Source organism: Mustela lutreola, chromosome 9, assembly GCF_030435805.1.
Source record: "Mustela lutreola isolate mMusLut2 chromosome 9, mMusLut2.pri, whole genome shotgun sequence".
Lineage (NCBI taxonomy): Eukaryota > Metazoa > Chordata > Mammalia > Carnivora > Mustelidae > Mustela > Mustela lutreola.
In genome coordinates, this window is record NC_081298.1 from 130573057 (window position 1) to 130600603 (window position 27547).

Genomic DNA, 27547 nt, shown 5'->3' on the forward strand with positions numbered 1-27547 from the left:
GTACAATGATTTGACTTACATAAAAGGTAAATGATTGTCACAATAGTTTAATTATCTCATATAAATAGAAAAAATAGAGAAAAAGAAAAATAAAATTGTTTTCCTTGTGATGGGAACTCTTAGCATTTATTCTAACAACTTTCATATATACCATATATTAGTATTAATCATAGTTGTCATGTTGTACATTACATCCACAGTACTTATTTATCTTATAACTGAAAGTTTATACCTTTTGACTGCCTTCATCCAATCCCCCCTCCACCTCTGGTAATGAACACATCTGATCTCTTTTCCTTTGTTTGTTTTGCAGATTCCATATACATATGAGATCATACAGTATTTATCTTTCCCTGGCTTATTTTTCTTAGCGTAACATCTTGGAGGTCATCCATGATGTTGCAAATGGCAGGATTTTCCTTTATTATGGCTAATTACCACACTTATATAGATATAGGTATATATATATATATATATATCCCACATCTTCATTACCAATTCATCCATCCATGGACAATTAGATTGTTTCCAGGTATTGGCTTTTGTAAATAACACTGCAATAGCTGCATTATTCATAATATCCAAAAGGGGAAATAATCCCAATGTCTAACAACTGATGAATGAATAAACAAATGTATATCTATCGATGGATAACAATAACAAGGAATGAAGCCCTAATATATTCTACAACAGGATGAACCTTAAAAACATTATGCTAAATTAAATAAGCCAGTCACAGAAGACCACATACTATATGATTCCATTGATACGAAAGATCTGTAATAGGCAAAACAATAGAGACAGAAAGTAGTTAAGCAATTGTATAGGACTGGGGTGAAATGAAGACTGGTTGATTATAGCTAATGGTTATGGGATTTCTTTTTAGTGTGATGGAAATGTTCTAAAATTAGATTGTGGTGATGGCTATCCAATTCTATGATTACACTAAATCTGTTGAATTAAACACTTTAATAGGATGCATTGTATGGTACGGAAATAGTATCTCAACAGAGCTGTTAAAACCTCTGTTGGTGTAATTCCCTCGAACAAGAAAATCTAACAAGAAAATCTGTATAATATCATTTGGTGGATAATATTTATTATCAAACTGGAAGCAGCTTTGGGGAATGTCATTATCTTATTTCAAAATAGTCTCTCCACTAGTTACTAGCACTCTCATTTCCAAGACAATTGAAGTGGCCTTGCATTGCATTCAAACTCAGGCTAAAAAATTTTAAGCCCAGCCCTTAACAACAAATCCTCTCACTCTATGAGACCCATTGTAGGACAATGAATCCATTCAAAGGATATTCTGCATAACCCAAGCCTGCAATTCAATGGGCCCATCCTTGTAATTCCTGCGTTCCTCTCTAGTCCATAGGAATAATGGACTCATGAACATTGCCAATGAGAAAAAATAAAAGGATTAAGAGATTTTCTATCTAATTTTGTCACAAGTCCGGTCAGTCAGACCCTGTCCTGGACATAAATTGCTAAGTCATGGAAAATAAACAGTTCTGTCAAGCAATTAGAAGAGGACATTCACTTTTAGGACCTTGAGTTCTTCAAGCAACCCCAGAGAGAGCCCATTCTCTGCCTTTAGCTCCTCTGACTCAGATAACTTTAAAGGAAATGAAAACATTTCCAGGTTTTCCATTATGAAGTGAGACCTGGTACTGAAGATAACTGCCAGACTTATGCAGCCTGAGCGTGGACCCTTCAGGAGACCTCCAGCGAGTGTGCAGAAGATGAGGAAGAAAAACAGCAGGTAAAAGGGAGGTAAAATTTTTCATAATGTAAACAAACAAACAAACAAAAAAGGTCTATCTATGGCAATTTTGTTTTTATTGTCCAGAAGAAATCATGTCGAAGGAAATTAAACTGTTTGTCTAAGTGGTTAGATAGAGATCTGTGAAGAATGATATATAGAGAAGTAGGGGCTCAGATTCCAAGGCAGAAAAGAACAGGCTTTTTAGAGGAAAAATGTGTAGGGAGGAATACTAATTCAGTAACCCATTTAGTAGACAAGGCAGGAGACCTCAGGTTACAAAGCAGTGACATAGTTCTGACCTCTCTTCCATTCACAGAGGATGTAGTTGAACAAATACATAGAGCATTTATGAGAAAAGCTAAGTCCTTTGGAATGGTTCTGGGAAAAGTCTGAGTTGTTTGGAGGAAAAGTGCCATCTTCAAGACATGATGCATTAACTGTACCTTGAATTTCTTATAACTAAATAGAGTGGCAACCTTCCCTGGCCTTCATCACCTGGCTGGATAAGCGTGTCCCTCTTCTGCGTTCTGACAATGCCCTGGATATACCCTTAATTACACCACTTTAAATTATTTAAGGTTATTATTTTTTCATCTTCTTTCATCACAAGACCGTGAACATCGCAAAAACGAAGACATTGTTGGCATTTGTATGGTTTTCAGTTTTCAAGGTACGCCTCAACAGAGTTTCTAAGTGGGCATACTTTCTCATCCCTGGTAGATAGTGTTTAATTTTCAGGTATTCCATAGGCCAACTGGCTCCTACCCTGATTAGGTAATTCAAAGCTTACCATACCTGGACTCTGCCGCAAGACTTTGTAGTAAGTCAAATTGTAATGTAACGCTGAATTCCACTAGTATTTGGGCTGGGCTCCAAAATGGAAGTCTTATACAAAATTGTGCACTGGAGGGGATTTGGTGTCATTGAATGTTTCCAAAAAACATTGTCTCGTGGGACATCTCAACCGCACTTCCCCAATCTGGCACCCACGTGAGGTTTACATGTTATTTCAGATGTTAAAGAAACAAATTGCTTAGTGACCGCCATAGGCCCTGAAAGAATTCAAGCACCTTCCCTGTTGCCTGTCTTCATGGGAGGGGGCACTGTGGGGGCAGGGTAGCAGAGCCATTGAAGAGTCCGATGTATGTCTTAGACCACGTACCCACATCCCTGACATGGAATCAGAAATTTTATTATGTTCCTTGCGTGTTCCAGGTCATTAAACCTAATCCCAGTTCTTGCCCTTTTTCTCTTTTCTTTTTTTACTCTTGCTCTGAGTAGAACTTTTTAATTGCAACATTACAATGGATTTTCTGGATAGGAAGTATGTTTCCAACAAATCTTTCAGTTATGATCATTCCATTTATCCCACTTAAGTAAAAGTTATAAAAAAGACACAGTTTCTTTTTTCTGGACTGTCTGTGTCAGTACAGACACTATGTCAGCCTGAGGGGGGCAGGGGGAATGGGAGAGAAAGAGATAAAGTCCATGGGTATCCCCGTGCGGCTCCAGCTTGTTTGAGCTGGTCATTATCTCCAGAGCTATAAGAAGACCTTTTGGAACTCTCCTGCCTCTGCTGCCAAGGCTCCTGGGATTAGACACCAGCAGACAGAAATGCTCTGTTCTTTATTTCAGGGAGCACACATAGATGGACTTTGGAGTGAAGAAATCTTATTTGTTGAAACCTTTGCTCAGAGTTATAAATCTCCGTGCTGCGTGGCAGGGATGTCTCTAACTCTGGAACAAAGAACAAAGAGCATTTTAGTTAGTCACACTGAGGAAAATACCAAAGAAACAGAAGCCACAGGAGGCTTCATAACATTCCCCTGCCTCCTCCCCTCCTGTATTCCCTTTAACTCAAGTAGAGATTTCTTGGGGCGTCTGGGTGGCTCAGTCATTAAGCGTCTGCCTTCAGCTCAGGTCATGATCCCAGGGTCCTTTGATTGAGCCCCACATTTGGCTTCCTGCTCCACAGGAAGCCTGCTTCTCCCTCTGCCTCTGCTGCTCCTCCTGCTTGTGTTCCCTCTCTCGCTGTTATCTCTCTGTGTCAAATAAATAAATAAAATCTTTAAAAAAAAAAAGTAAAGATTTCTTGGCACATTCCAGCTCCATGGCTAGGGTTTTGAAACAAGCTAGTATCAATAAAGCTAGTATCTGAAACATCCCCCAGGCTCTACAGATACATTTTTAATGATGATGAATTTAGATCTTTCATAGAGTCATAAAACCCCGATATAGCTAAAAGCCTGGCAGTCATACTGTTTCACTTCACCACAGAAGTGAGGGAGTGACTAAGATCTGATGTCACAGAACCCCCTCAGCCCACAACTCCTACTGCACCGAGAAGGATTCTTTAAAACATTTATCTGTTTCATAAACATAATAAATTTTCTTGCCTAAAAATTTTTTTAGGCTATTTAAATTCCAGTTAGTTAACATACAGTGTAATATGAGTTTCAGGTGTACAACATAGTGAAAAAGGAAAACACTTTCATAATCTACCACAACACATTTTGTTCACCATGTTCTGCAAGCTTAAAGAAAAACTAACATGCTAAATCCTACAGAATAAGAAAGAAAAGCGTGGGTTTCTACTTTTGATGCTTCAATTCTGAATTTTGCAACTTATGACACAAAACATCAAAGCATGCTTGGACAGGGCCTTTGTGTGGGATAGGAATAGATTACAATAGGTGTGAAAAATTGTGAAATCGAGCCAGCTCCAAGGAGTGTGCATAGCGTGACCTGCTCCATACAGGTCTGGGCAGTGCCAGGAAAACCCTGTACTCATAACTGGCCAAATCCTGTTATCCTCACTTGCGAGGCACAGCCCATAACCGGTGGAGGGATCCCAGAGGTGTGTGATATTGTGTGATATTGTGCTTGAGTTCTTACCACAGACACTGAATTCAGGCAATTAAGTGAGAGAGAGCAATCTGGAGTGGATGAAAACAGAGTGATTGAGGTTTGTGGACTTGTGTTGATCTTGCACTATTGGGGCTGCCTACAAAAGCCACCAACCGCCCTGCAGAGATAAAGAGGCAGATCTAGGGAACATGATGTTAAGTTATCCGGGCTCACAAAGGAGTTCTGGTGTCAAGAAGAATGAGCTAAGTGCTAAGCCAGGTTCTGTTGGCCTTAACTCCATGTATTTATTGAAATGATATTTGGTCTGGAGTGTTCTTCCATTGTCCTGTAAACTCTGCGGACCCTGGGGGACATCTGAAGGAAGATCTACTTACCAGTCAGTAATGGCCCCCTGGATCCAGGATTGACGGCTACACACTCTTGCCTCGTTCATCTTGCTTTCCGTTGCATTCTTCAATTTCCAACTCTGAAATGTAAAAGAAAAATAATTGACACCTCTCCTGGCTTTGTCATCTGCACAGTGAGAGCGTCGGTTAGATGGGGTCATCACCGAGAACTATCTCCTGCTCTACATTCTAACTCTCCCCTGCCTGGTGGTTCTAAAGATTAAGTCTCCTGCCTCAGGCAAGAGTAGTGTGGTTACTGCTCCACACCAGCAGGGCTGGCCTGTTGAAAAAGCTGCCCTGTTTACTGTCTTAAACCAGCCACCTTCTTCCTTCCTAATCTACAGCACAGATGACCCAGAAATCCACTGAAACAGCCTCCCTTTTAATCTCAGGCCAAACTGCATCACCTTCAAATCTCCCTGGGAATAGAATTAAACAAATCAAGAGTAGTGTAGAAAAACAACTGCCCCCGTAGTAGCTCAAGACCCCAGATGAGTCAGGTCATGTCTGACCTCTCCCCTGAGGCTCTGGCCAGCTCAGCGTCTAAAATGGAACTGACCGAGGGAGCCTGCATTCACCAAAGATCAAGGATGAAAAGGTGAAAAAAACAAAGATCCATCCCCAAACACCAAAGAACACCATTCCTGAGTACTACAGAGGCATTCTGCAGAATCTTCACTATAGAATCAGAAAACTCACTCATAGAAACTATGTGAGGACATCCCATTTATTCCCCTGCTTTCAAATAATTAACAAGGTTTCATTGAATCACTTCCTGCACCCTCAGACAGGTCCTGGGATGGAATCCACCCCATAGCATTTTTTCAGGACTTTAATTATCTCAAAGTATCTTTTGATAATCTTTTTCAGTATCTCACCTACATCAGCCACCCAGTTAATATCTAACCTAAGTCCTTCTTGCCACTTATTGAAACCACTTATTTTCTTTAATACCTTAGGACATATGGAAGAATAGCAGATATCCTTTTATTGGAATCTTTTCTCAATGTGTGAGCTTTCCTTTTGCTTTGATTCCAGCGAACAGAACATGCAGGAGAGAATCTCAAAGAACACAGACTGTTTAATTCTCCAAATAATAAAAAGAATCAGGAATAAAGTTTATGTGTTTGACTTTTCCATATATTAGCTTTGTGATCTCCAATGATCTTGCAATACCTCTGACTTCAATTTCTGCTTTTGTAACATAAATATAATACTTAAACCAAAGATTATTACAAAGGTTCAAAGGCTAATATATGCAAAAAATTATCAATAAAGATGCCAGATAGAGTAATAATTATTTACTTGTCTTCATGATGAAGTCCAAAGAATACTAGTAAAATAATGTTGGGAGGATGTGGAGAAATTGGAAGCCTTACGTATTGCCGGTGGGGGCGTAAAATGGTGCAACACTGGGAAACAGTTTCATGTCCCCTCAAAATAATTAAACACAGAATTACCATATGATCCAACAATTCTGCCACTAGGTATATACCCCAAAGAACTCAGTGCAGGGATTCAAACAAACATTTATTTACATTTAGAGCAGTATTATTCATTGTAGTCAAAAGTGGAAACAACCCAAATGTCCACCATGGAAGAATGGAAAAGCAAAATACAGTGCATACATATAATGGAATATTATTCAGCCTTAAAAAGGAATGAAGTTCTAGGGTGCCTGGGTGACTCAGCCCGCTAAGCATCTGCCCTTGCCTCAGGTCATGATCTCAGGGTTCTGGGATTGAGTCCCAACTCAGGCTCCTAGCTCAGTAGGGAGCCTGATTCTCCCTCTCCCTCATCTATCTTTCTCTCTCTATCTCTCAAATAAATAAATAAAATCTTAAAAAAAAAAAAAAAAAGGAATGAAGTTCTGACACATGCCACAACACGGATGAACCCTGAAGACATTATGTAAGAGAAATAAGCCAGACACAAAAGGACAAAGATTGTTATGACTAGTGTCACGTATGTAAGTGCAGTCAAACTCATGGAAACAGAAAGTAGAATGATGATTGCAGGGGTTGGGGGAAGGGAATAATAGGGAGTTGTTGTTTAATGGGTACAGAGTTTCAGTTTGAGATAATGAAAAAGTTCTTGAGATAGACGGTAGTGATAGTTGCCCAGTAATGTAAATGTATTTAATGCCACTGAACTGTATATTGAAAAACGGTTAAAAGGGTAAGTTTTACGTCATGTATATTTTACCACAATGCAAAAAAAAAAAAAGAAGAAGAAGAAGAAGAAGATAATGATCACTACATGGTCCCCACTTGGCAGAGGACATGGGGGATACAAACATTTAAAAAAAGATTGCAGAGACTGGACAATATATCAAACAATCCAGTCGAATGGGCAGCACTCTGTGATTGGAGGCTTCTCTGAGAAGTGGGAAGAGGTGGTAGGGAGGGTGCGGGATCAGAATGTCCAGAGAATGTGGGCCTCATGGACCCGGACTGGACATAGGTCTTTGAACGGACATAACCAAAGCCTTAATTAATTTTAGGCCTAGGAAGTATTTTCCCAGCAATGACTCCTCCAGTTTCTATCTTGGAAAGCACGCATTTTCCTCCTGTTCCTACATGAACCCCAGGAATCCTATGCAATATTGTGTAGTGCCTTCATGCCGAGGGTCTGCCCGGAGAGCTAGAGGCTGGCCATCTTCAACACCCATTTGAAATGGGGGATTGGGAGAGATGGCAGGGAGAAAATCAGAAGGCTAGGTATTGATTGACAAATTATCTGGGGTCAACTGAGATAAGCAGCAATAAACCATTTATGTCTGTATTCTCCTGTCTGTGGTGCTAAAGACGAAGTGTCCTGCATCAGGCAGGGGCAGTATGATCACTGCTCCAGGTCAACAAACCGGGCTATTTACCATCTTAGACGAGCTACGAAGGTACCATCTTGGTACTCTAAGGACACACCTGCTCTAAGAAGCTCTGGTTTGGTAATGGCAGCAAAAGGTTGTGGTGGTGGATTTTATAGAGTGGTGACCTCAGGCTGAGTGATATAATGGGAAGAGCATGGACATAAGTGACAGACAGACATAAAATCAAGTCTCAATTTTGTCACATACTGTCTTGTGAATTCGAAAATTATGTCACTCTCTCCAGCTTCTGATATAGCATAATAATACTTATATCACTGGGTTTGTAATAAGATGGTGACAGTTTATATAATGTCCCTAAAACAAAGGGCCTTTAATAATAAAAAGAAAATCAGGAAAAAAAAGAAAGAAGAAAAAGAAAAAGAAAGAAAGAAAGAGGTTTTTAGAGAAGGTAGTTGTGATTGGTTCTAGATTATAATAAGAATAGCTAAAGTACCGAGAACTAACATTGTCCCCAGGACTGTTCTAAGAACTTTATATTTTGACCTCTTCATCCTTGGGAAACTCCTATGAGGTAGGGACCATGGTTAGCCCCACTTTACATTTGAGGAAAGAGAAGCAGAGAAAGAAAAAGAAACCTGCCAAATGTCACAGAGCTCATAAACGTTGGCACCAGAGTCCAAACTGTGACAATATAGACCAAAATGATCTTTGATAGCCCCCTAAGGAACAAATTCACTGTGCATTAAAAACTATAACTTTGGTTTTAATAATGAGATGACCAGAGGAGACATAAGAAAATGCACCTTTAAATTCCTACAGCAAATCATATAAAGGTTATTTTATGGTCATACTAAGTTTCTATCCCCAAGGAATTTTTTTTTTTTTTAGAAGGTTACTATTTATTGGCTTTGGTTAATAGTGAAATCACAGAGGGAATAATCACGGGAGAGTATAATTCATGCTACTTTGTATAGTCAGTCTTTTTTTTTTTTATCCCCAAAGAATTTTAAAGATAAAGATAAAAAAGAAACATTTATCACCATATCATATTAATAAGATACTTTGTTTTTTACACATAGATATTAAAATATTTAAAGACAGAAATATGCAGATTTTCACTGCTTAAGGCTTTCACATTTTTATAATTTTAGAATTCAAAGGTTTTAATATAGCTATAGTTCAATATGTACATTTTTCTAATTAGTAATTTAAAAGAAATAAATTACCTATTAAGAGACTTTCACAGATAAAACTATACCTCAAAAATACCAGACATATTATAGAGGAATGTGGGGTTGCTTTGGCTCCTTACTCATTACCCAGAAATGAGTTACAAAAAGAAAAGTATGTGCCAGAACACTCCAAAATCCATGGAAAAATGTAAAGATGTTCTGCTGGTCTATGATTGGCAGAAAGCACACAATGTCAGTTCTTATTACAGAAGTCATTTAACAAAGAACTTTATGAATTAATAGGTTAGTTAGCAAAAAAATAAAAAAATATTATGAATCAGTACTTGTGGAATATAGGAAACTTCATAGCTCTGAATGCCTTTCTAATGAAACAAACAAAAAATGAACGACATTCAAGATATTAGAAAACCCAAAATAAAACCAAGGAAAGTAGAAGGAAGGAATTAATAAAAATAAAAGCAAAAATAGATAAATTAGAAAATGTTAACAGTGTTAAATCAAAATTCCATGGTAATAATTTTGATTTATCATATTAGGGGAGTAATTAACGGTTTAAATATCTGTGATACTCTTGAGTAACCATCAGTTTCTTCTCTATCGCCAAGTAGCTCAGTTTCTACTCTCTTGTCAAGTTTTTTCAAATAAAACTGAACACCCACTCCTGCTTAAAACAACAAAAGTAAGTTAGGAATGGAAGGGAACTTTCCTAACTCGATACAGCATATCCACCAGAAACTTTAATCTCCTGTCTTATTTGGGCAGGTACAAATGAAGCACATTTCCCACTTAAGCGTTAGTCCAAGGCAAGAGTTGTTGGGCAGCAGGAAACTCCCCTCCATATGGCCTCGCACATATTCAGAATCTCTGCGTCTCATGTCACCATCTCCTAGAACTTCATCGCCTTTATCCAGGCTTCAAAAAGGATGATGGAAGAATATGAATGGGTCTGGCATGAATATTGTTCACATTGCACTGGAGAATTTAGTCACCTGGCTCTACAGTGAGAGAGGCAGGATGATAGACTCTACCCATCCGGCCAAAGGGAATACTGGAAAATTATTTCAATGGACAATACTCGCTGCCACGGTCAGCTTCTCTGGCTTCACGTATCTACACATGCCCTTCTTCCTACTCACCTGCTCCCCGAGAGAGAGGACACCAATCCCAGGCAGGTCCTGCATTCACCTCAAGGTTCAAGAACTCTGAGTGCTGCACAGTCCAATCCTCAAATATCAACTTGGTTCATTATGGGGGGATGACCTATGAACTAAAAAATATTAACCACTCCTGCATACCCACCCACCTAGAACATGTTAACAGAACAAGGAAGGACATCAGCAATTAAAAAAATTTTCATTTTAGAAGAGAGGGAATGGGACACACACCAAATCTCACACAAAACACAAAATTAAAACCCTGATCCATCCATATCCAAACATGAAATATGTAATCACAAAAGACTAAACCATGAAATAGTAAAGGGCACTTTAATAAAAATGGGTTTTAATAATGTATTAGGAAGGCCTCCTAAATGCAACACAGCATCCAGAAATCTTAAGATAAAAAATGAAGTTTGTCCTCCTAAGAATGTAAAATTTCTGTATCTCAAAAGTTACCTTAAACAAAACCAAAAGGAATATTTAACGAATATTTACAACATAAGTAACACTTTGCTTACTATCTCTAATATCAATGGGGAAAAAAAAAAAAAAGCAAACAACCCAAAGTAAAAGTAGAAATTTTGCCTTCCAGATAGGAAACTAATTGGAGACAGCCGTGTCCCCTCTTTCTACAACCGTCTCTATCCATCTACTCTAAGCTTTAAATTACTTTACTGAGTATGAGAATACATATCTTATACTGTAAAGTCAAAGAGAAATTTTTAGCTAGTCAAAATTATGAAAAAATTCCCGAGAATCTAAAAATACACAGGATAAGTTTGAAAAGGGTAAGTGCAACCAGAAATTTGTCCTGGAGCCTTTTGGAAAGTATGTCACAGAAGACAGAAGAATCACCAGGGCTATCGCAGGCTTTCAGGTGGTAGAAGTTGGGTGCTAAGAGGAGGGCTTCAACGCACATGACAGGGAAATGAGTCGGGGTACCCACACTGTGCCGTGTGTAACCCACTCCCCTCCTCCACATGCTCCACAGACATTCAGGTCTGTCTTTGGGCGGGGGCCATGCTGAAGGACAGCAAAGCCTGAAAATGCCCAGAGGGAATGACTTTGCTCAGAATATTGGCTTCTAAGATATCCCACCCAGTATACATCCTATCTTTTTCCCATTCATCCTGAAAACATGCACAGCACAAACCTCAGTAGCTACTTCACCTCTCTGAAGGCTGGCTGTGGGACCAGAAAGAGAGAGAGTCCAGATAGGGGATCCAAACCAAAAAAAGGAGCCCATAGGCAAAATCACCAACATCTGGCATGAAGCCACCATGAAAAATAGTTAACAACCCAACAGAAGAATTGTAATTACGGAAAATTAATGGACTGATAAGAAAAGGCCTTTAACACAAATTTAGTGTCTTCAGACACAGTGTGACCTCACAGTAAGGAACTGTCTGCTATAAAACAAACTAAACAAAAACCTTAGAGAAAAAAACATGATTACTGAAATTAAAAATTCAGTAGGTAAGAATAGAAGAATGGGCCCAGCTGAGAAGGAAATTAGATACCTGGAAGACAGCCTAGGAATGAAGCACGGGTGAAAAAAAAAAGATGAAAATTTAAGAGCCATGGAGTAAAGTTCTATGAGTCATAGTATCCACCTAATGATGAATAATGAGGATAGAAGAGACAGAGAAAATCTGAGGAAATTAAAGCGTAAAATTTCCTCTTACAGTTGATGAAGTATAAATCCTCATATTGAAATGTTTCACAAAATATACAGCAGGATCAAAATAAATAACCAGGGGCACCTGTGTGGCTCAGTTGGTTAAGCGCCTGCCTTCAGCTCAGGTTATGATCCCAGGATCCTGGAATCAAGCCCCGCATCAGGCTCCCTTTTTGGTGGGAAGCCTGCTTCTCCCTCCCCCACTCCCTCTGCTTGTATTCTCTCTGTCACTGTGTCTTTCTCTGTCAAATAAATAAATAAACCTTTTTTAAAAAGATAAATAAATAAAATAAAATAAATAACCATACACACACACACACAAAAGGTAATGTACAAAGGTAGTGACAGTTTGTAACATTAAATAGACAGTCAATATGCTAGGCACGAGAACAGCTACAAGGATAAAGAGAAGCTGTGGAAGCTTCCAGAGAGGGTGAGAAAATGACTATTCACAGTAATTCTAATCAGATTTGGCATTAGGTGTTTCATCAACAGTGTGGGGTGAAAAAAAGACATCGGACAGTATCTTTACTTTGCTGAAAGCAGAGAAGCTCAAATCTAAATATCTATATTCAGACATATTATTGTTGAAATGTGAGAATGACCTAAGATTTTTTTCAAATACCCAGAAAGTCAGAGTTTTAACAACCCAATAGGTGCTGTCTGAAAGTTAAGAGAACTACTAGAGAATATTCAAAGAAAATGAATCCAAGACTTAACAACAAGCTGCAGTAGTTAGCAGGAAAATAATATAACTATTTTTTTCTGTGGGATGCAATTAACAAATTATTTTTTAAAAACAAAATGTTGGTGCCAAAACGTCAGATTATGTCAATGTGGGATATGGGAGATGGAGGCAGGGATGTTGGCAAAAAAGTCAGGAAAATAAAAGCATTTGAAGAGTCATCAAAAATGATCAGTAGATAGTGCGTAACTTCAGACGCAGTTAGAAAAACATAAATTGAACAACTTATGATAAAAATTTAAGCATAAAAATAAAGAAGCATAAGAATAAAATGTGTGTGGTTTTCAAAGTCGTAAACGAAAGGAGGAACAAAGGGAATCCTAGTAACCCACAGAAAGGCTGAAGAGGAAATGAGAGCAAGGATGGTAAATGGAAACACAAAATGACATGGCGGGAATAGATCTACATACATCCAAATAAGGATAAAAACAACTTGGGTAAGTTTTTTTTATAAAAGGTAAATTAGGTTGGATTCTAAAAATCCAGCCACGTGCAGCTTACTAGAGAATGCCAAAACTATGATTACTCCAAGTTTGAAAACATACTCCCAGCAACTACTAACAGAAAGCTGCTCGTAGCCCGATCAATATCACACAAAACAGAATTGAAAGTCAGAAAGATCACAAGTTTATAAAAGGACATTTCACAAACAGAGCTACCCTACAGCCTAGCAATTGCACTACTGGTATGTACCTCCGAGATACAGATGTAGTGAAAAGAAGGGGCACATGCGGCCCAATGCTCATAGCAGTAATGTCCACACTAACCAAACGTAACTCCTCCTGTGGAAGGAGCCATGATGCCCTTCAACAGATGAATGGATGAAGATGTGGTCCATATATACAGTGGAATACTACCCAGCCATCAGAAAGGCATATAAAACATAAAACATAAAACATAAAACATCCTCCATTTGCATCCACATGGACGGGACTGGAGGGGATGATGCTGAGTGAAATAAGTCAATAAGAGAAAAACAATTCTCATATGTGGAACATAGGAATAGCACAGAGGATCACAAGGGAGGGAAAACTGAAAGTGAAGAAATCAGAGGAGACAAACCATGAGAGACTCTGGACTCCGGGAACCACACTGAGGGTTACAGAAGGGGCGGGGGGCGAGAAGATGGGGTAAGTGGGTATTAAGGAGGGGACATGTTGTGCTGAGCACTGGATGTTATGTACAACTAATGAATCCTTGAACACTGCATCACAAACTAATGATGTACTATATGCTGGCTAACTGAACATAATAATAAAAAAAGAACATTTCACATTGTTAAATAATTCACCATGAAGATATAATAATCATCAACTTAAATGATCCTAACATCGTTTGGGAGTACATGAAAAATTGGTAAAATCACAAAAGGAAATTATGAAATCCACATCTGAGAGGTCTGTTAAGGTCTCCCACTATGATGTATTATGAGTAATAATACATTACTCTGTAATAATAAATATAGAATACTTATGTAAGATAATTAACTGGTTTATGCTAATAGATGTGCATAGAACTCACAGTCAACAGAGAATACATAATTTGTTCATTTGCTCAGTTAAAATTTACAAAAATTGGTCCTATAGAAGGCCACTAAGAAAATTATGATAAATTTTTAAAAAGATATATAGACTTAAGTCAATTATCATATAGTTTCACTTACTTGCAGAACATAAGGAATAACATGACGGACAGTAGCAGAAGGAAAGGAGAAGTGAAGGAGGGAAATCAGAGAGGGAGATGAACCATGAGAGACTGTGGACTCCGAGAAACAAACTGAGGGTTTGGTGGGGGGGAGGGGGTGAGTCTGGTGGTGGGTATCAAGGAGGGCACATATCGCATGAAGCACTGGGTATTATACGTAAACAATGAATCTTGGAACACTACATCAAATACTAATATATTGCATGGTGACTAACATAACATGATAAAAAAAGATAAATAGAAATACATAGACCACTTCATTGAATATAGTATATTAAAACTATAATTTTTTTCAAAACTTGAATTCATGCATCTAGATATTTTAAGCCATTTCTAAATAATTCATTGGTAAAGAAAATGCCATAATTGAAACTTCAAATTGTTTAGAAATGAGTAAAAATAAAAGCATCCCGTATCAGAACCTATATGTTTTGTTCATGGACACATGTATATATGGTTTCAAATGCATTACACATTAACCTAAGAAGCTAGGAAATAACTCAAATAAGCCCACAGAAAGAAGAAAGAAGAAATAAAAATAATAAAAGTAGAAATGGGTAAAATAGCAAACAAATAATTCCATCTCTTCTACCTCCTACCTCATTTCTTCTCTTTCTTGTAGCAAAAGTCTTCAAAATAATCATCTAACTGTCTCCAGTTGTTGTCATCCACTTTTGTAAACCCTTCCAACCAGGCTTCCGTCTTCAACAGTCTGCCAAAATTTGTCTTGCTACGGCTACCACTTGTACATTTCAACTTTAATTTTATCTGACCCATCAGTAGTTTGATCATGTATTTTTGAGAGTAAGGAGATTGCTTTAATTATTATACCTGAAAAAAGACATAAATTGGGGCATATGATCACTCCAAATATCAGCAGCATTTAGCTATAATCCGTGCATGGCATACAGTGCATAAAAAAAATTAGTTATCGAATAGATGGCATTTACAGCTCCCCAAACTCCCCTTCCTCTTTCTTTTTTTTTTTTTTTCCAATTGAATATAATAAAAGCCTTTCACAAGATTAGTCAGGGAAAAAAGAGAAGCCACAAAAAACAAATTAGGAATGAGTGAAAGTTGCAGATGCACATATATAAAAGATAAAAGGAAATTATGACCTATAACAAATTAACACTAATTTACTGGAAAACCTAGATAAAATGAATACACTTCCTGAAATACAAATGATTAAATTTGACCTAAGGTGGAATAGAAAACCTGAAAAAAATCAATCACTGTTTAAAAAAAACATTTCTGAGGGGCGCCTAGCTGTCACAGTCCATTAAACATCCAACTCTTGGTTTCAGCTTAGATCATGATCTCACGTCATGGGGTAGAGCCTTGGGTCAGGCTCCACACTCAGTAAGGAGTCTGCTTGAGACTCTTTCCCCTCTGTCCCTCCCCCTGCTTGCTTTTTCTCACTCTCAAATAAATAAATCTTCAAAAGAAATTAAAAATAAATAAATAAATATTTCCCAGCTATGCTATGGGGAAGTAAGAAAGTGACCTGCATACATGCTGGGAACCAATGTAACAGGACAGTAAGAAACTCCTTACAGAAAAGTGGGAAAATTACATAGCAGAAAGAATTTTTTGTAATCAAAGAAATCAGGTTCAGCTTCATATTTCCTGATTTCAAACTTTATTTTAAAGCTATAGTAATCAAAATAGTATAATATTGGTATGAAAAGACACACATAAATCAACAGATTTAAGAACCCAGAAATAAACTTACACATAGAGTAAGGTCAATTTTTTTTTAAAGATTTTATTTATTTATTTGACAGATAGAGATCACAAGTAGGCAGAGAGGCAGGCAGAGAGAGAGGAAGGGAGGTGGGGTCCCTGCTGAGCAGAGAGCCCGATGTGGGGCTCAATCCCAGGACCCTGAGATCATGATCTGAGCCGAAGGCAGAGGCTTTAACCCACTGAGCCATCCAGGCACCCCTAGAGTAAGGTCAATTAATTAACAACAAAGGAGCCAAGAATATACAATAAGAAATGGAATAGTCTCTTCAACAAATGATATTGTAAAAACAACCTCATGCAAAGGATGAAACTGGACACTTAACTTACACAATACGAAAAATGCAACTCAAAATGAATTAAGGACTTAAAGTTAAGATCTGAAACCATAAAACTCCTAGAAGAAAACATCAGTGGTAAGCTCCTTGACGTTGATCTTGGCAAAGAGCTTTGGAATTGACACCAAAAGCAAAGGTAACAAAAGTGAAAATAAACAAGTGGCACTACATCAAAATAAAAAGCTTCTGTTCAGCAAAAGAAACCATAAAAAAAGTCTATTTGCAAATAGACTAGATGATAAAGTGTTAATATCCAAAATATATAAAAAACTCACACAACTCAATAGCAAAAACAAACAATTTGATTTAAAAACAGGCAGAGGTAAAATAGGTATAAAACGGGTATTTTTCCAGGGGTGCCTGGGTGGCTCCGTGGGTTAGGCCTCTGCCTTCCTCTCAGGTCGTGATCCCAGGGTCCTGGGATCCAGCCCTGCATCGAGACCCGCATCGAGCCTCTCATTGAGCCTGCATCAGGCTCTCTGCTCAGCGGGGGGCCTGCTTCCTCCTCTCTCTCTCTGCCTGCCTCTCCGCCTACTTGTGATCTCTCTCTCTGTCAAATAGATAAAGTCTTTAAAAAACAAAAATCAAAAAATACCCGGGTATTTTTCCAAAGAAGATATACAAAAGGCCAACAGATACTTGAAAAGGTGCACAACATCACTAATCACTGGGGAAAGGCAAAGTACAATAAACCTCACACCTATTAGAATGGCTCTTCTCAAAAAGAAAAGAGGTAACAAGTATTAGCAAGGATATGGGGGAAAAGAAATCCTTTAGCACCATTGGTGAGAATGCAAATTGGTTCAGTTACTATGAATAACAACATGGAGATCCCTCAAAAAATTAAAAATAAAAGCACCATTTGATCCAGCAATCCTACTTCTGAGTATATATCCAAGGAAACAAAAATAGGATATCTAAGAGATACCTGCATTTTCATGCTCATTACAGAATTATTCACAATTGCAAAGACATGAAAACAGCCTAAGTGTTCATCAACAGATGAATGGATAAAGAAGAGGTGGGATATATATTTATACAAGGGAGAATTACTCAGCCATTAGAAGGAAGGAAATCCTGTCATTCGCAACAACAGGGATGGCATAATGCTAAGTGAATTAAGTTAGACAGAGAAAGACAAATACCACATGGCATCACTTGGGTGTGGAATCTAAAGAGAAAGCCAAACTCACAGGAACAGAAAATAGAAAAGTGGTTGCCAGGACTGGGGGTCTCAGGGGAGAAGAGAATAAGGAGAGTCTGGTAAAAGGGTACCAACTTTTAGCTATATAATGAATAAGGTTCTTGGGTGCCTGGCTAGCTCAGTTGGTAGAGCATACAACTCTTGATCTCAGGGTAATGAGTTCAAGCCCCATGTTGGGTGTAGAGGATTACTTAAAAATAAAATCTATAAATAAGTAAGTAAGTAAATAAATAAAATGAGTACAGATCTAATGTATAACATATTGACTATAGTTGGTAATACTGTATTTTATTATGAAAATTTGCTAAGAGAGTAGATAAATATATTTGGTTCTCACCAAATATATTTATGTGATTATAAAGCATACACATAACATTACAATCTATATTACATATATACTACATGTAAAAATATATGAGGTGACAGATGTGTTTGTTCATTAACTAGATGGGAGAAATCCTTTTACAATGTACACACATGTATATATCATCACAAGGTACTCTTTAAATATCTTACAATTTTATGTCAAGTAAAACTTAATAAATCTGAAACAGAGAGAAAGAGAGCAGGTTCAAATCCTGTCTCAGCCTCTTCCCAACTGTGTAACCTTGATACAACAATTATCTTTGTAGAGGATACCCATCCAAGACAGCCTTCAATGTCATGACATTATTCTACTACCTCAGGCTGATGTGAGTAGTCTCCTCACAGAGAAAGCATTAGGAAAAGATGATCCAAGAGGTCATAGTTTCATCAATGTGTATTTCTTCAATTGTATTTGCACTTGTTTTGTGTTTTGAGGGTCCTATTTTGTTGAGCTCTGCTCCTAAATTCTTCACCCCATAGGCAGATTTTAATCAAAATTTACAGTGGATTAGGGACATAGCATTGCAAAGCATTCCTATCATTCCAAAGCAATTTCAGCTCCCCTAATCTCACTTCTGATCTAATACCCTCCTAGGACAATGTAAGCAGTAAAATTAGAATATTCCTCCCTCTAGCTATCTCCCTAAATGTTGCCCATGATGCTTTCCCTTGTCAAGGCACCATTGCTTGTCAATACCAAGTACCCTCCTGTTTCCCTAAGAATCATCACATAGATTAATATATGCTGATATGGAAACATCAAAGCCAATATTCCAATGGTTTCAGAACCTGTCCCTGTTTTCAACCATTAGCTCAAAAAAGAAAGCAATGCAAATCAAGAACTTATAGTGAGATAGACCTATCAGGAATCTTTAAAAGGGTTGGGAGTTACTTAGAAAGCGTATGAGGATTGTTAGTGAGAAAATAAAATGGTGCAACTTCCTTGGAATGGAAGGCAATTTGATATTTGTCATCATTTACCAGCTGTGTGGTGCTGAGTTTTATTTCCCTTCCTGGCAAAATGGAACTCTTAGTACCTGCCTCCTAGTTTTGTTTCAAAGATTAAATGTGATAGAGGGTCTTATATGTAGTTTGTACTTAACAAGTATTACCTCCTATCTTAATCAGCTTGGGCTGCCATAACAAAATACCAAAGACTGGGCAGCTTAAACAACAGAAATGTATTTCTCATGGTTCTGGAGGCTGGAAGTCCAAGACCAAGGTGCCAGGAAGATAATTCATTCTAAGTCTTCTTGTCTTGGGAAGGAGGGAGGGAGGAAGATGGCCGGGGTGGGTAAGGGATATAGATTGAGGGTGGAGGAAGAGATGGAGGGGGAGAGAAAGGAAGGGGGAAAGAGACGACTCTGTGGTATCTCTTTTATAAGAGCACTAGTCTCACCATGAGGACCCCACCCTCAAGATCTCATCCAACCTTAAATACCTCCAAAAGGCCCCACCTTTAAATATCATCCCTTTGGAGGTTAAGGCTTCAACAAATGAATTTGGAGGGGACACAAACATTTCAACCATAACATCACCAGGGAAGGAGAATTTCAAGAAAGGGAAAGATATTCACTCAGACTTTGGATTCTATTGAAACAGATGTTAAGAAATTTATTCCAGGATTTCAGGTTTAAGTTGGTATTTCATTTTTAAGTTGGAAAATATATTCTAGGGTTTTCTGTTTATGCCCTAAAACAAGAACACTATCATCCTACCAAGCACATAGCAGGTTTATTATTCCTCTCAGAAGGTATGGGAAAGAAATATTCTCTCTGATCCATATCAGAGACAAGAAAAAGTTCAGGGATGGGGCCAAAAAGCCTAGTGGGCTTTGGCCACAGGATAGTTCCTATAATGCTTAATTAAAATTTATCTTAGGCTTTCTTGGCAAACTATCCAGGAGGTGGGAAACACACCAGAGATCTTGCACATACCTGCCTTTATTCTGGTCTGAATTCAGTCACCTGAGTAATAATGAGAATTTTCCATTAGAATGACTTACTTTAATCCTCAAATTCTAACTTTAAACCTTGCTAGGCTAAGCAAAAGAAGCCAGACACAGAAGAGTACCTGCTGTGTTTCCATTAATATGAAGTTCTAAAACAGGCAAAACTAATCTTTGATGCTAGAAATCAGGACTGTAGTTGCCTCAAGAAGGGCAGGAATTGAGTTAGAGGGGTCACCAAGGAACTTTCCAGAGTAATGGAAATATTCTATAGCTTGAGGGCTTACACATTCATCAAAACTCACCAAACTGCTCTTAAGATTTGCTCATTGCACTATAAATAACATCTCAGGTATAAAAAGTGAATAAATGAATGTAGGCTCTTTCGTACCAAGTGGAATGTAATTATGAGAATTATGTGCATTTTTCCTTGGAAAGATCTCTCAGAAATCTAGATTCATGTTTTTATATAGTCTTCAGTAACAAACAGAAGTATGGATGGGATAGAAGCCACATGTTCCTCAGAAATTCTCCTGCATTTCTGTAGCCATCCATAAAACAGCAGTTCTCACTGGGAAGGGAAGGACAGTGGAAATTAACACTTTTTAACAGGGTATACTGGAGTTACCAGGCTAAGTTTTTCTACTATAGATATGAACCATCACCCTACTTCACCCCCAAGGATTCTTTTATGATGCTCCCCCACCTTAAGAACCAGTCCAGAATGTGCCACTCTATTAATGGGACTGTTGTACTCCTCATGGTTGTTGGATAAAAGCCCTTGATTCTATGAGGTTGAGTCATTCAGATAGACCAACCTCTGCCTCATTTTCTTACTGCCGTCTCCCAACTTCTCAGGTACTCCTCTTCATTAAATGACAGTGATAAGACCTGCATTTTCCTCTCTACCTCAGTTATTATTATAATTCTGGATGATATTAAGGTTCATCTAAATAAGCCATCCAGAAACACGGACTTGGACCTCCATAATTCCGGTAGTTGTCACCTCTACTCTACTTGGCTAAGTCATGCCTGGAATCATACTAACCTCTAGAGCTGCACCAGATCAGAAATTCTGAATTCCCTTATTCCATTATGGTCCTTCTCATCCTTCTCCCTCTCTTGTGCCTTAATTCCCATTAAACCTACTTTTTGACTGCATAGACCTCCAGTTCTTTAACCCCACAATTTTTTCCCAGCCTATGAGGAACTTCTAAAGCTCCCTTGTCAACCTAATCTGTAATAACATGATTGGTTGTCTCAATTACTCTTTGCCAGTATCTTTGATACATTTTGTTAATATACTTTCCCTGCTACAGCAACTGTATAGTAAATCTCTATCCCAAGATCAATGCAAGATTATTGCTTATATACCTCCTTATTCTTTTGTGCACATGTCCCTAATGACCCTTTTACTTGCTTTTGGTCAGAAACACCTATTGACCCTATTACTTGCTTTTGGTCAGACTCCTCTCCAACATCCTCAACAATTATTCCAAACATCTGCCATTATCCTCAAAACCCTCAGCTGATCACCTATGCTCCTGTGTCATGGAGAAATTGAAATCATCAAGCTTACTCTACATTAGCTTCCTGTTTTTAGTCAGCAGTTTTAATGTATTCTCTAGCTCACATTCTCATTCATATCTATCCTTGGTTCTTTTCCCCAATCTAAGAACATAAGGTAAACCTTAAAGCATCACAAAGTCATTGCCTAAACTTAACTCACCCCCTTCTGACTCCTCTGAGACTTTAACAATCTTCTTTTTGTTCAAATATCAATCCCTTTCTTCTCACTTGTTCCTTCTCTTCAGTCTATAAACATGCTCATGTCAGGCCCATAATAAAAAACAAGTCATCTGGACCCCATCTTTTAGTCTAGGACTGTTTATCTTATCACTATCTTATTAAGATTGCATTTTCTTGGTATAACAATGGCTCTGATTGGTAAATCCTGTGGATATCTTAAACCCCAGTGTAACTGGACCAAAGAGAAACATTAACCAACTGCCCTAAAATAAACATTCTAAAACCATAAGGGCTAATAAACAAGGTTAGCAAGGTTGCAGGACACAAGGTCAACATAAAAAAATCAATTAGTTTAAAGATATCACCTTACACCTGTCACAATGGCTAAAATAAAAAAGACAAGAAATAATAAGTGTTGGTGAGGATGTGCAGAAAAAGTAACCTTGAGCACTGTTGTAGGAATGTAAATTGGTACAGCCACTGCAGAAAACAATGTGGATGCTCCTCAAAAAATTAAAAATAAAAATACCATATGATCCAATATTTCCATTACAGAATACTTACCAAAGAAAATGAAAACACTAATTTGAAAAGATATATGCACCCCAATTTTATTGTAGCATTACTTACAATAGTCAAGATATGGAAGCAACCTAAGTGTCCACCAATAGATAAACAGATAAAGAAGATGTGGCATACATACACATACATACACACACATATGCAATGGACTATTACACAACCATAAAAAAGGAAGACATCTTGCCATTAGAGACAATATAGATTGACCTAGAGGATATTATGCTAAGTGAAATAAGTCAGAGAGAGAAAGACAAATACCTTATTATTTCACTCGCATGTGGAATCTAAAAAACAAAGCAAATGAATAAACAAAAAGGCAGAATCAGACTTATAAATACAGAAAACTGATGGTCTCCAGAGGCAAGGGGTGGGTGGATGGGCAAAACAGGTGAAGGGACTGGAAAATACTGACTTACAGTTATGGAATGAATAAGTCATGGAAATAAATTCACAGCACAGGAAATATACTCAGTGATATTATAATAGCATTGTATGGTTGACAGATGGTAGCTACACTGTGGTGAGCATGATATAATGTTTAGAGATGTTGAATCACTATGTTGTACCCCTAAAATAATGTAACATTGTGTATCAACTGCACTCAAATGAAACAATTGAAATAAAAAAATAATTATTTCATTTCTATACAGGAACAATGCGTAATCCAAAAATGAAATCTAGAAAACAGTCCCACTTAGAGCAGAATTAAAAGAATAAAATATTTAGGAATAAATTCAACAAAGTATAGTATTTGTACACCTAAAATTATAAAACATCATTGAAAGAAATTAAAGAAGACTTAAATAAGTGGAAAGACACCTGATATTTAAGAACTGGAAGATAGCATTATTTTTTTTAAGGATTTTATTTATTTATTTGAGAGAGAGAGAATGAGAGACAGAGAGAATGAGGCAGGAGGGTCAGAAGGAGAAGCGGACTCCCTGCTGAGCAGGGAGCCCAATGCAGTTCTTGATCCCAGGACTCCAGGATCATGACCTAAGCCAAAAGCAGTCACTTAACCAACTGAGCCACCCAAGTACCCCTAGAAGACAGTATAATTAAGATAGCAAAACTCCCCAAATTTATCTAAAGACTCAATGCAGTCCATTTCAAAACCCCAGATGGCTTCCTTCTAAAATGACAAGATGACCCTAAAATTTATAAATGCAAGGAAAGCAGAATTACGAAAACAAACTTAAAAAGGAATAGTGGGTTTGAAGGACTTCTCCATTTCGAAACTTACTACAAAGCTACTGTAAACAAGACAGAGTTGTACTGGCATAAGAGTAGACATACAGATAGAGTAGAATTGAAAGTTCAGAAATAAATTCTCACATTTATGGTCAAATGACTTTTGACAAGGATGCCAAAAGATTCAATGGGGAAAGAATAATCTTTCCAAGAAATGGTGCTGATATAACTGCATATGCAAATGCAAAAAAAAAAAAATGAAATTGAAATTTCTGGTTTCAGCCCTACTTACAGACAGATTGGAAATCAGTCACAATCTTAAGTGAAAAAACTGAACAAACTAAAAATTAATCACCTTTCTTGGACTCATAAGGGAGCTGAGGTTGTGGTGCTAGCCACCCCAAAATCCGGACAAGGAATGGAATCCAGGGACACCTCCATGGCTCAGTCAGTTAAATATTCCACTCTTGATCTCAGCTCAGGTCTTATCTCAGGGTCATGAGTTCAAGCCCTGGGTTGAGCTCCACACTGGGCACAGAGCCTCGTTTAAAAAAAAAAAAAAAAAAGAATGGAATCCAGAGAGCCTCTGAGATCTGCTTACGTGAAGCGCTAAAGCCATGCATCATTGATAAGAACATTTTTGTGATAATTTCAACAAATTGCAAATTTCAACAAATTGACTACTATGAGCTCTTAGGGGGTCTCTCGTATTTTCATGGACTTAACTTCTCAAATCCCCACCAGGTTCTCATGGTGATGAACCAAGAAAGATGACCTCATAGCTCTGACACATGATGAAGAAATGCTCTCTCTCTCTCTGTCTCTTTTTTTTAATAAACCCAGAATTTCTTCCACAACAAAGTTCTACTCTCCAGGGGAAAGATTTTACCAGAGTCTTATTCTATCTGGGAGAAGTATACTTCCTTGACTCTAGCTCCTTCTACCTTTTCTGTCTTACTTAAGGGGTTGGGCGAGTCTAAGAAACACTTGTGAAGATCACACCCCCAGGGACCCAGGCACACTAAAACACTAAGGTTTAACCATACAGTTACAGAACACTACCCCTTCCCAAAACCTCACCACCACCAACACAGACTCTGTCTATGGAAGAGAAATCCCAGGACAACAGGGGAGACAAAAGCAAAGACACTAAGAAATGTGAAGCCTCTGGCACTTACAGCTACAGAAAACATTAAACACAGCCCAACTCCTAGTAGACCACCTGGCTTCATTTATTTTAATCATTCATAAATTTACTCACTTTACCATAAACTCTTTTATTGAACATGTGATTGGTTACATGGCAAAACATGCCTAACCTCTCTAATACTTTTCACACTATGTAAATGACCCTTACTGTATCATTTTAATCTCTGCCTATCTTATCGCCCCAATTTTAGTTGAAGTCCATTAAGGACATCTGTGCTTTACATTTCTGTACCTTCTGTGGGTAGCCTAACTCCGTGCTGAGTGAGTAAGTGCATGGTTAAATTAATGAATGACTCAGCCTAAGATTGCCTTTGGAATACAAGGGAGTCCTTCAGGGAGATACTGCAGTTCTGATTATTATTGCTCTGATAGAACTTTCTTGGTCCTGGACGTCGCCTGCCAGGGAAGGAGTGTAGAATGGGAATGGTCTAGAATCTGGAAGTCTGGTTTGGGAATGGTCTAGGATCTGGAAGTCTGGTTTTCAGACCTGAACGTGCCAGTAGGTAGCTATGTGGCCTTGGAGAGCTCAACTCTAGGCTTTTTGCAGATCTGTAAAATAAACATTCCTTTTAGTTCTATCATTCCAAGACTCTTGAAGTCACTGGTCCTTATTAAAATGATAAGAATAAAAAAACCCTCTGAATATAAAAAATGAATTATCTCTTTTCTTATATCCTCTAATAGCTAGGACTTATTAAATGCCTGCTATACTCACACACAGTTTTCACCGCATTACCTTTATTAACTTATTTATTCCTATGAGATAAAACTATTTTCTCCCTCTTTCACATGTGAGGCACAGAAAGATAATGTGACTTACATAGCTGGTAGCAGAATTAACTTCAGATCCAAGCAGTCTAGCTCCAGTAGCTGTGCTCTTGATCCTAATGTTTCTCCGAGGCCCAAAGGTAGCACCAGTCTCCTGCCCTTGGAACCACTGGCCTTGTCCGTCACCATACAGTTCATTGGAAAGACTAACCTCTTGTATCTCTGGAAAGTGATCATTCAGAATGATGCTGTGAGAGAACACCATTCCCAGAAAGGAAAGACATTTGCTAATGCTCTCATTTGGGGGAAGGGCCTTTGTTTTATTTGATATTACCTCTCCTGGATTGGGAAATCAACTTGTGGAGAGGCTTTTGACCTGACTTTTGGACAGAATGCTGTTCTTTTCCCAAAACCGTATCAAACACGGGGTTGAAAGGTGAGTCCTTTCATTGCAACATCTCCTATCTTCCTCCTGCTCAGAGGGTTCTGTTTGATTCAATGTCAGAGAAGGCTTCCTCTCTCTGTTCTTCCCCAGGAACTGGATTTAGGAAGCTACGATGACACCTCTTTCTCCCACTTCTCAGCTCAGCTCAGAATTTTATCAGCTGTAAGAGACTTACTGAGATGCTTAAACAGCCTTTTTAAACAGGCTCAGGAAGAATAAGTAAACAGGAACTTTTCATCACATGAAACATGTACTTTGAATCTAACAAAGTATACAGAGTAACAGGCAAGATAAAGGTAACTCCAGAACTAACAAAGACTGAAGTCAACATCTGGTGTTGCTGGGCCTTCTTCCTGTTGTTCCAACCACATACTTCCCCCTCATTCCTCTCTCCAGTTCTTCCCTTTTCTCCCCTCAACTCATCTCCCCACCTGTCTTTTCTTTTCCAAGTACCCAGAGGACTGACTGTGTTATTGTCACATTTCCCCCTCCTGGGACATTGAGGAAAAGAGCATCCTATAGGTGCATATAAAAAACCCTAGATACTGACATACGGATGGCATATATTTACACGTCGAGTTTCCTCATCCATATGATCATGCATACATACACTCAACAGATGATGATTCAGTGCCCGCTCAGTCTAAACTCTCTTACCCCACCTCCTCATACACATGAGTATATACCTTAGGACAGATGTATATGTTTCCCCAAGGACACTGGATTTAGCTGGAGAGGCCCAAGGTAGCAGAAATTGGGGCATATTCTCAATAGTTTGCCACTGATCATGGATTCAGGGTTTCATAGAAGCCAGGTCTACAGATGATAGCCTTGGAAAACCAGCTGTTTGGGAAAACGAGTAAAAGCAAAGATCTTCTTTGGTGCTTTTTATGTCTCTCTGGAACTTTCTTATGGAATTCTGGGAAAAGCTCAAAGACAGGGAGGAACCAAAGAGTGTTCCTCTGTTAGTACTTATTATCTGTTCATTGAAGAAGCCCTGCAAGCTTGGGAAACTTTTCCAATGGCTCGTCGACCAATGGCTCGTAGACTATCACAGCCATGAGATTATACGTGAACCATAATCATACGTCATAAGAGATATGGCTTTGGACCAACTCTATACCCTCTGTTTATCAGGTATTCATTGAGTACCTCCTGAGCATCCAGCCAGATGTTAGGTGCATTTCTGATCCGCTGGGTATTTACAACTAAGTTGGGAAAGCTAGACAGACACAAATCAGATAATGGATGTAACATGATAAAGTAGAAATGACCCTTGATTTGGAATCTTAAGTCTGGATATGGCTTTTAACTTCACCACTTATTAGCTGTGAAATACAGTTAAACCCACTTCAGAATTGTTGTAAGTATTTGCTTTGGATGTTATATGAACTATGGATGAAGAAAGAATTATTTTTAAGATTTTTAGAGAAGAATGCAAAGCAGGGTAGCTCTCCTTTTCAAGCTCACTACAATCTCACGTGGTAAGTCTGTGTTTTGCAAACAAAAAGTGGTCACCCATTGGCAGATCATGAAATCAATTCAATGGGTGGTGACCAGCAATTTTTTTTCTTAGCGAAATGGAACAAAACAGAAAATATCAGAGTGCATTGCACGATATAGTAAGGGTAAGTTTTGTTTCAGGTTGCTTTTGTCTCTAGTACAT

The 27547-nt window shown here is 38.2% G+C and overlaps 1 long non-coding RNA gene across 5 annotated transcripts; it reads right to left on the reverse strand.

Annotated features, from left to right (window-relative positions):
* Positions 1-31: 31 nt before the first annotated feature.
* Positions 32-25733, reverse strand: LOC131807315 (uncharacterized). Of its 5 annotated transcripts, none has more exons than XR_009344391.1 (6): positions 25489-25733; positions 14935-15166; positions 10185-10315; positions 5980-6087; positions 5014-5105; positions 32-3508 (listed from the first exon to the last, which is right to left on the reverse strand). It is a non-coding gene; the product is annotated as an uncharacterized LOC131807315 (long non-coding RNA). The 5 variants fall into 5 exon arrangements; XR_009344390.1 differs by having other exon boundaries at positions 5980-6102; XR_009344389.1 differs by lacking the exon at positions 5980-6087 and having other exon boundaries at positions 10185-10308; positions 25489-25729.
* Positions 25734-27547: the final 1814 nt, after the last annotated feature.